We start from the raw sequence: 11,057 nt of genomic DNA, 5'->3' as shown, positions 1-11,057 counted from the left end.
TCACCAGTGACATATCCTTTATAAAATAAAGAATGTACTATTGAGAATAATCTATGATACCTTTCACATTGGGATAAACTAAGGCTTCAACTCCAAAATGTTAACTCTACATACATGAAAAAATTCTGTTTCTCTCCACCTTTCCCACCATTAAAGTACAAATAGCCTGGAGAAAGTATACCTTCAGTATGAGTTAATTCACTGGGAGTGTGAGGTGGCTTGATAAAGGGCTTATAAAGTGGAGCTGGTTTCACTTTGTCAAATTTGATTAGGACAAGCCAGCTTTTATTCACTCATTTAGTAAATGTTAATTTTAAACCCACGGTGTGCCTGAATCTGTGCTAGATCCTGGAGCTGCTATGGTGAACCAGAGAAAGGAGAAAGCAAACAAACCAATGAGATTTTATTATATTTATTTATTTATTATTATTATGTTTTCTACAGCACCTGGTCTTCCTAGGTGGTCTCCCATCCAAATACTAACCAGGCCCGACCCTGCTTAGCTTCCGAGATCAGACATTGGGCTTGTTCAGGGTGGCATGGCTGTAGACCATGGACCATGGCTCCACTAGGGTGCAAACCCAGGACCTTCTGCGTGTAAAACAGACGTACTAACCACTACACTACGGAACCACATCCAAACCAACAAGATTTTAAATTGCAGAGGCAGGGGTTTGGTGGGAGATGGAACTATGTTGGGAGAGGTGTGTGCACCATGATGAAAAACAACTGAGCTGCCATAGAAGAGGCTATGTATGATGTGGTGGTCAGGGAAAGCCTCTTTTTAAAGAGAGACATTAGACTACCTGCTGTGCAAAAACAGGGAAGGGTACCCAAGGCCCAGGGTACATCAGAGGCCTTGAGTAAGTGGGAAAGTGTATGACATGTTCAAAAAACGGAAAAGAGCCAGTATTGCTTAAGCCTCCTGAGTGAGAGGGAGGTAGGTAAGAGGTATGTTTGAGGGATAGGCAAAACTTAAATCATGCAAATACTTATGGGCCACTATTAGGAGTTTGGGTTTTGGGTTTTGCTATAAGAGTAACAGGAATAAATTAAGGAATTCTAAGTAGGAGTGACCTGATTTAAGTGTTGAAACTATAACTCCTAGTGCTCTGTGGGAAATGGATTATACTAGCCAATAGTAGATGCAGAAAGACTCTCATCTCCAAACCATCAAGATATGTAAGTTCTATCACCACCAAATATATAATAGAGCCAACCTCTTATTTGACTGTGGGAGCAGAGAGAAAGAGTTGATTACCAAGTTTTTGACTTTAATAACTGGATGAATGGGAGTATCATTTTCTTGACTGGAAAAGAGTAAGAAGGTTCAGATCTGAGGGTATGGAGGGTAGGAAATTCTGTTTTGATCATATTAAGTTGTAGGTACCTACTTAACATCCATGTAGCGATAGAGTTGTGTATAGGAGTCTAAAGGGCAGAGGAAATTAAGAATCAACAGTATACAATGATATTTAAATCATGGGACTAATAAGGCAGGGAAGAAAAGAGGACCTGGGTACTACCTTCTCTCACCTGGTAAGTTTTGCTCTGATGGAAAGCATAGAAATAATGTTGTAGGTACAAGTGGGTGTAGAGTCAAGCCTGGGATATTATTTATTTATTTACTGTTATTTTTTCTAGATGAACTGTATTAGAACATTTTGGTATGTGAATGGAAATTATCGCTTTTTAGTGAGTAAAATGATGGTGCTGAGAGAAGATGGTTCATTGCAATCGTCAGAATTAAGGCATTTCTTTTATCACTGGGTCATCTGCTGCACTTCTTTCTTTTTTTTTCTTGCTGAATATTTTAAAAACCCAACATTCTGATTCCCTTTACCTGGGTAACTAAGTGGAAAATGTTTGCTTATAAATGCAGCTGCCACCTCTGCCTATAGAATCACAGGCAATAGAACCATTTGGTTTAAAGACTTTAAAAGCTTAGGCAAACTTCTCTAGGCACCAATAGAAGTCAAGATACCAACCATCTCATGTAGTTCTGGTAGTCCACAGAATTTTTCTATTATTTGTATTTCTTCCTTGTCCTTATTCTAGAAAAGACATTATTTCTCTCTGGTGAGTAATTAGGTAAATTTTCATGATCCTTCAAGTAAAGATCTCCCTGCTCACAGAAAGAAAGCTTATTTTGCTTTTGTCACAGAATAAAGGTACCACGCAAATACGAAGAACTTGCTTATATCATTAAGACCTGTATATCAGGAACCTAGTCAAAGAGAACTTTCCCAAAGGAAGAGAAGAAAAGCATGCTTATTCCAGTAATATCATAGTCAAGAGCTAATTGACCCAAACAAGAAGACTACCTCAGACAGGGCAGAATGAAAGAATGCATGGATCTCATAATAGATAGTAAGTTATGTTGGATGGGTGTTCTCCATAACAGGGATTACACAGCGATGTGGAACTTGGCAATTTCTCTCTGACCTAGGGCTTCAAAATTTTATCACTGGCAGTTTAGGTGATGACTGAGCATCGTTGTGTATATTTGCTCCCACTTCCAAATCCTTGTATAGAGAAGTCACTCCCAAAAGAGTGAGCTAAAATGTTTTCAGGTTCATCTACATCGTGGAGCTGGGCATTGTGAATGTATTCAGTGGTCTTACTAACCTCTAGACTTAGTTGTATAAAGGAAGATATCACCATGTAACAGAATTCATCCCTGAAGCTACCCTAGGCAAGATTAGAAGCATGACAAATAAATGCAAATGAAAGACAAACAGAAATAGCACTGTGTTCCCTATAAGTTCTAATCACTTGAGATCCTAGTCCATATTTCATCTCATCTACACAGATCCTTCCAAATGGATTGCTAAAACAAAAAATCGTGGCAATGTTATTTTCATTATTTGATTTTTTTTAATTTACAAGCATTCCCTGTAGATATCACAGTGACAGCAAATTTATGGAGTGCTAATAAAACAGATGTACTGGCTGGAAATATTTTAAGATATAATATTTCTTAAAGTAATTACTCAAACTAGTGAGTAACATTCTGTATATTAGCTGTAACATAGCTATAACATTCTGTATATTAACCATATCTTTATTAATTATTTGAGTTCAGAAAAAAAAAGAAACTGAGAGGGAATTTGCTTTTGAAAAAAAGAAAAAGGAGATTTTAGCAATACTTGGGAACAAATAAAAAGAAGTTAGGGACAGTCCATTTTTCTTAATCATTAAGGCTGTTTTTTTCTCCTTTAAAGAAAGACTCTCTTCTTTTCTGAAATGTTTTAACTTTATTGAGGCCAGGGTCTGCATTTTTAATTCAATTAAAAAATACTTATTAAATATCTCTGACATGTACTATTGAGGATGCAAATCACTATCATTATTCTTAAGGAATATTCGCTTACAAATTAGTTCTAATGCAAGTTGGATAGATGATGGTTCAGAGAAGTCCAAATAGCTACAGGAGCCCAGAGGAGAGAAAAATTATTTTGGGTTTAATGTAAGGAACAGCACTTAAGAATGAAGTAAGGGTAGCATTGGTATGCACGTAGATGAGTAGAAGAGCAGTGATTCTCAAAGTGTGACCCCAGGACCAGTAGCCTCAGCAGCACCTGGGAATTTGTGAGAAATGTAAACTCTTGGGTTCTACCCTAGACCTACTGAATCAGAAATTCTGGGAGTGGTTCCAGTGATCTGTGTGTTAACAAGTCTTCCAGATAATTCTGATGCATGTTAAATGGAGAAACACTGGATTAAACTAGTCAAGTGAAAGTAAGAAGGTGGGAAAGGTAAAGCCATTTCAGGGATGGAAAATACCTTTCTTTTTCTTTTCTCCTTTTTTTTTTTTTACGGTAAAAGAGGGGCAATAGTGAAAGAAGAAGGAAGGTTGATAGAATCTAGGGATATTTGTCTTATGCTTTGGAGTTTTGGCTTTGTTCTGCTGGTGAAGGGGAGACGTTGAGGGCTGATGAGAAGGAGAGTGACATCGAACCAGACTCTTCTGGTAGCAGATGGAGAAGAGATTACAAATGGACAGACCACTTAGGAGGGGCCACTTAGGGAGGGACTGCAATTGTCCAGGTAGAAATTAATTAAAGCAGGAACTAGTATGATGACAGAAATAGAAAGGAAGGGACTCCAAGGAGAACCTGTTCTCTTTTCTGAATGAAGAATAAAAAAGAGAGGGAAGTAAATAGTAATTAATTAAAAATAGCTAAGGGAAAAATTTGAGTAGGTATCATTAACTTGGTTTTGGAAATTTTAAATTGTCCTTGCAGATACTGAGGTAGAGATATCCAGGGGGCAGTTGAAAATGAGTGTCTAGAATTACACTGCCCAATAAGACCACATATGGCTATTGAGTGCTTGAAATGTGGCTGGTTCAAATTGAGATGTGCAGTAAGTATAGAATACACATTGAATTTTGAAGATTTAGCACAAAAATGTAAAGCATTTCAATAATTTTTACATTATTCTTTGAAATGATAATATTTGGGGTATGTTGGACGAAATAAAATATATTATTAAAATTAATCCTGTGTCATTTTACTTTTAGTAATGTGGCTGCTAGAAAATTTAGAGTGACACATTTCTCTCATTATAATTCTCTTGGACAGTTGGTGTATGGTTTTGGTGAACGGTTTTATTGAGAGAGTATGTATTTGGGGGTACTTTACCCTAACTCTATAATATTCTTGAAAGTATGAGATTGGAGGACACCCCCAAAGGAAGAGAATTTGGAAGGTTAAGAAGGGAAGTCGAGAAGAGAAGCTTAGGGAACTCTAGCAGTTAGAGAGGCGAGAAGTGGGCAGATGAGGGGCAAAGAAGTTCATAGCTTCATCTCCCACGTTTATGATTGTTATGTTTATGTAAATCTTAGATGAAAGAATAAGTACATGGATAAGTGAAAGAATGAATGAATGTTTGCTTACTTTGAGTGGGCTCTTCATGCTACTCCACAATCATACTTTAGGGACCTCATTTACTTTCATCTTCTGGACCACTATTCCCTTCTCCTTGTTCCTAATATCCAATCTTTCCCCTCCAACTTCACTCTGAGCTGTCGGCTGATGATCTCTCTTCCCCTTTCACTGAGAACTGGAAGAACTCAGAAGAAATGCCTTCCCCAGAGTTGTCGGCACCCATGCTATCTGGCATCAGTCCCCGCCCGCCTCACTGGGCCTGCACACCCGCACAGCCGTCTCCTCTTCCTTTCCTGAGAAGGAAATCTCCATGCTTCTGCTTAGCCAGCCCTTCTGCTTCTGTGGTAGATCCCAGTCCCATTTATACGAGAACGTGATCCAGAAATTCTTTCTCTGCTGCATCACAATTTCCCTCTCTCTACTTGATTATTTCAGTCAATATGGAAAAATCGCTATTTCTCCCATCTCAAAAACAAAAACAAAAACTTCTCTTGATCCCGCTTCACCCCTTTCTTCTTCTTTTAACATCAAAATATCTTGAAAGAATCGATTATAAATGCTGCTTCCAATTTCATATGCTGAAATCTTAACCCCCAACACAACTTATTTGGAGATAGGGCTTTTAGGAGATAATTTAAGGTTAAATGAAGTTATAAGAGTGGAGTCCTAATCTGATAGGATTCGTGACCTTTTAAGAAGAGAAAGAGAGAGAGATCTTTCTCTCTCTCCCTAAATGTACCGAGGAAAGGTCATATAAGTACACAGCAAGAAAGAGGCTATCTGCAAGCCAAGAAGAGAACTCTCAGCAGAACGCCCTGACCCTGCTGGCACCCTGGTGTCAGGCTTCCAGCCTCCAGAGCTCTAAGAAAATATATATCTGTTGTTTAAGTCACCAGTTTATGGTATTTTGTTATGGCAGTCTGAGCAGCCTAATACAGCAAGTACTTAACCTTTTACCTTTTCATCAGAATGGGGATAATAATAATTCCTAAATTACGAGATTATTGTGAGGATCAAAAGAGATCCTGCACATAAGGGCTTGGAAATTTAAAGAAAAGAATTTGAGCAACAAAATTATTGTCTAGATTTTTATATGATTGCAAAACAGATCTGGTTACATGTACCTGGATCCTATGAATCAGCGTCTCTCAGAATGCTTGTTAACAATATAGGTTCCTGGACCCCACATTAGACCTAAAGAATTAGAATCTCTCTGGCGGAGCCCAGGAATCCAGAATTCCAGGTGATCTTCTATACATGTAGCAGGTGCTACCTTAAAGGAATGCTATGCTAATCAGTGTCTCAAAATGTTGTTCTATAAATGCTTAACGCCAGGAACTCTGACTAAAGAAATTTATGTCAGTACATGCTAGTCCACAAGGAGAAGATTAACAGAAGTCCTATTCTGAGAGCTGCTATCAGAGTCTGTCTTGGCTGTGTTAACCTGCATGTGAATGCTTTAGCTGTACCACAAAGGATGGTGGTTGACTGCTGGTTGTAAAATTAATTAAGATAATATAACAAGATTGCTGTGTAATTTTACATTGCTACCCTATTTAAATATCACTCTGTGATCGATAATATATGAGGACATAGTGTGTTCCAGAAAATAAAATGAAGTTACTTCTCATGATTCTTTATCTGTGCTGTCTTGAATAAATAACTAGCAGACGAAGTTGACTTTTGGTAGGCATGTGTCATAGCTGAACAGAAGGAAGACATCAGCGCTGTTCCCTCCCCGGCTCATGGAAATATTGACTTCTTTTTTAGTGATACTTAGTCTCATCTTAATGATTAAATCTTTAAAAGGAATGCCAAATACCCAGCAAATGGTAATTACAATGCCTAATCCACCTCCTCACATCTTTGTGCAAGACAATATTTACTCTGGGTTATGTGTTTGCCAGAACAATCATAGCCCAGCTTTAGTTGGTGGGTGTTCAGCTGTATCTTTGCCATGCATTTTTGCAAGATGTTATGAAGACCTAACTGAAATTCAAAAGCTTTGTCAATGGTTAAAAATGTCTCACTAGGAATGTATTAGCATTTTCACTCGGATTTCAATTTGATTTCTATTTTTATTCCAATTAATTTTAGCTCCCTTCTCTCTTCCTTCCTTTACTAACATATCCAGTGTCAGAAGCCATATGTGATAGTGAGTTTTGTTATTTATATAGCCCCATTAAATTTATATAATGGATTTATTCCTTACTGAGCTTCTACTAGGTACCATGCATAGTGCTAGTTACTGAAGTCCAGATCTGCCAAAGTTGACATTAAGCAAAACGGGAGGGGTGCTGATATTCCAGATAATACGTGGAGCACATTTGCTACAAACCTGACAGTTAAGTATTACATGTTATGAACTGTTATTTTCTTTTGTAATGTATCTATAAGTCTCGGTAACATTTTTGAACAACTATGTGCAAATTAAATGCTTTTATTTTTCTCTTCCAAGCCCCTCACACATTTTTCATAATTGTATTAGTTCCCTTTTGCTGCTGTAACAAATTATGCCTTAAACCAACACAAATTCATTATCTTATAGTTCTGGAGGTCAGAAGTCTGAAATAGGTCATATTGGGCTAAAACCAAGGTGTCAGCAGGACCACATTCCTTTCTGGAAGTTTCAAGGGAGAATCTGCTTTCTTACCTTTTCCAACTTCTAGAGGCTGCTGGCATTCCTTGGCTCATGGCCGCTTGCATCCTCAAGGCTAGCAATGACCACTCAAATCTAAATCTTTCTCATGATGCCATCTGTTATGGACCGAATGTTTGTGTCACTTCCAAATTCATATGTTGAAGTCCTAGCCACTAATGTGACTGAATTTGGAGATAGGGCCTCTAAGGAAATACTTAAGGTTAAATGAAGTAGTAGGCCTTGATCTGGTAGGATTAGTGTCCTTATCAAAAAAGACATCAGAGAACTCTCTCTGTCTCTCTTTGTCTCTCTCTCTTCCTCCCTCCCTCCCTCCCTCTCCCGCCTCTGTCTCTACTTGCACACAAGAGGAAAGTCTATGTGAGCACACAGCAGCGAGAGGCAGCTCAAGGGGAGAGTGCCCCGCCGGACACCAACCCTACTGAAAGCTTCATCATGGACTTCTGTCCTCCAGAATTGTGTGAAGTAAATTTGTTTCTTTAAGCCACCCAGTCTGTTAATGGCAGCCTGAGTAGATTAATACACCATTTCTCTGGTTCTGGCTCTTCTGCCTCTCTTTTCCCCACTTGAAGACATTCGTGATTATATCTGGTTCATGCAGATTATACAGGATAATCTCCTTCTTAAAGTTCAGCTGATTAGCAATTGCAATTCCATCTGTAATCTTAATTCCCTTTCATAATGTAACATATTCATAGGTTCCAGGGAAGGTGGGCATCTTTGTGGGGCCATTATTCTGCTTACTATGATATGTAGTTAGTTCTCTCTCTCTCTCTCTCTCTCTCTCTCTGCTTTAAGAGGTTAAATGTTATTTACTAAGTCTTTTTAAAAAAATCTATTTATTTTAATTAGTTTCAAGTATACATTTTACTGTCTTTTTCCTTCTGTTACTTTGCTTTGGGTGAGAGTGCCTCTTTTTTTCAGCAATTTGTGATTTAGAAATCATTTGTTTCTATGGTCAGATAAACAAATTATAAAGTCCTATACTGGTTTTCAGTAACCTATATTTTCTTAAACATCATTTTGAAGACCCTCATCCTCGATCACCTTCTGGCGACCTTCTGCAAAGGGCTGTCCTGGTTTTCCTCCTGGGTCTGCTGCTGTGCCCTTAGAGTTTCCTCTTACCATTCAGAACCTATTGTTCTCTTCTGAGAGTATTCTTTTCTCTATTTTATGTCAACATAGACAGATAAATTACATTCAAAGTTCTTCTCCAAATGATCGTGGTCTTTCTTTTTAGTGATAAATCACAGAAATATTTAATGGTAAAACAATTTGTTGGTCATATTTAATTTTTTTTGTCTGTTGATGTAGGTAGTGAGTTTCCTTTTTATATTACCTTATTTTTTCCTCCCAGCAACATTAAAAAAAACAAAACAAAAAAACAAAACTAAAGTCCACATTTCATTTCAATTTATTTTATTTTACCTCATGTCCATTTTCTGTCCCAGGATCCACATTATGTTTGGTTATCATGCTCCCTTACCCTTCTCTCAGTGGTAATGGTTTCTTAGATTTTCCTTGTTTTTGATGACCTTGATGATGTGATGAGTACTGATATTTTGCAGGATGTCCTTCAATTTGGGTTTGCCTGATGTTGTCTCATGATCAGTCTGAACTAATGTGTTTTTCAGAGGGAGACCAAGGAGGTTAAGTGCTGTTTTCTTCACAGTGTATCAAGGATGCACGCTCTCAATGCGTTTTACCACCATGGAGGTTAACTTTGATGTGCTAGCTGAGGTGGTGTTTGTCAGCTTTCCTCAGAGTAAAGTTAGTCTCTTTTCCATTTTTCTCTTTGGGAGGAATCATTGTGCACAGCCACGTTTTAGAGGTAGACAGTTGTGCTCCACCTCTTTGATAAATATAAATTTAAATCTAAATATGCAAATATATTATATATTAATAAATAATATCACAGATTATATTAAATATAAATATAATAAATCATTTGGAATTCTGTGTAAGAAATTTTTCTATTGTCTCATATTTATCTATTTATTCAACCATTTATTTTTATTAGTGTAAACTCATGAACATTTATTTTATACTTTGTGTTACAATCCAATTCTACATTATTGATTTTGTTGCTCAAATTGTTCCATCTTTGGTCATGGGAACTTTTGAAGTTGGCTCCTGTGTCTCTTTGATGTACCACCATCGATTTATTTTTTTGAGCACTTTCTCATTTTTCTGGCATGACAAGACATTCCAGGCTCATCTTACATATTTTCTGCTCACCACTAGAATCAGTCATTTCTCCAAAGAGCTTTGGTTCTGTTCATTGGAGAATGAAATTAGAAACCAAGATCTGGCTCCTAGGTGTGCTCATGGCTACTGGGGCGTTGTTACTTCTAAATCCTCTCAGTGGACTGAGCTTGCAAATGTAACAATATATACTAACCCATGTAAATACATATATCTACAATTATTTCTGTATTTATCCATCTGCATTTCTATTAAACTGAACATGAATTCATACTGATGTTTCAAACTCTAACCTATTGACACATGGATTGTTCTAGCCTTCTCCCTCTTGCTTCTCTGCAACTTCCATTCCAACGGTGAGCTCCCACTGTCTGCAACCCTTATACAGTAGTTTCAGAATTGTTAATCTTTATTCCATGAAAAACAACTTTATCAACTAGAATACAGTACGTAGGTACCGTTTCTTTTGTCTTTAGTTGTTTCCAGAGTTACTTTGGTCAGCATCATTTAACCCCACCCCCTTCTGGGAAGTTATTGAATATATTTATTATACAATTAGATTTTCTTTATATAATATTAGATTTTCTTCTTATGGTCTGTAGTCCATACTGTGTTTCTTTGACCTCCTAGTTGATATTTTAAAAAATCATGCATTAAGTTTCACTCTTTGTGATATAAACTTCTGTGGGTTTTGATGAATGAATAGTGTCATGTCTCCATCACCTCAGTATCATACAGAATAGTTTCATAGCCCTGAAAATATCTCCTGTGTTTTGCCTATTCAACCCTTCCCCTTTCCTCAGACCACTAGCAACCACTGATTGCCATTTCCAGGTGTCGTGTCAATTGAATTATATAATATATAGCTTTTTTAGACTAGCTTCTTTCACTTAACAGTGTGCATTTGAGATTCATCTATGTCGTTGTGTGGCTTGATAATTCATTCCTTTTTATCACTGAGTAATATTCAGTTAAATGGGTGTACCAATACTTGTTTGTCTGTTACCTTTTGAAGGACAACTGGCTACTTCCAGTTTTTGATGGTTATAAATAAAGACGCTATAAACATGTATGTTTTTGTGTACGTAGTTTTCAGATCATCATGGTTAATGCAACAATTATGAATCATATGGTAAGACTATTTTTACCATTATAATAAATACAAAACTGTCTTCTAAAGTAGCCGTAACCATTTTGCTATTCTATCTGTAATGATTGAGAATTTATGTTGCTCCATATACTTGCCAGAAATTGTTATTGTCAGTTTTTTGGATTTTAGCCAGTTGAATAGATGTGAAGTA

At 37.1% G+C, this 11,057-nt stretch overlaps 1 pseudogene; it reads right to left on the bottom strand.

Annotated features, from left to right (window-relative positions):
- Window positions 1–435: 435 nt before the first annotated feature.
- LOC111738044 lies at window positions 436–551 on the bottom strand (annotated as a pseudogene).
- Between the last annotated feature and the right edge of the window lie 10,506 nt (window positions 552–11,057).

Source organism: Pteropus vampyrus, unplaced genomic scaffold (assembly GCF_000151845.1).
Source record: "Pteropus vampyrus isolate Shadow unplaced genomic scaffold, Pvam_2.0 Scaffold33, whole genome shotgun sequence".
Classification (NCBI taxonomy): Eukaryota; Metazoa; Chordata; class Mammalia; order Chiroptera; family Pteropodidae; genus Pteropus; species Pteropus vampyrus.
The sequence above is the reverse complement of the archived record's forward strand: the minus strand, read 5'-3'. Positions and strand labels throughout refer to the sequence as shown.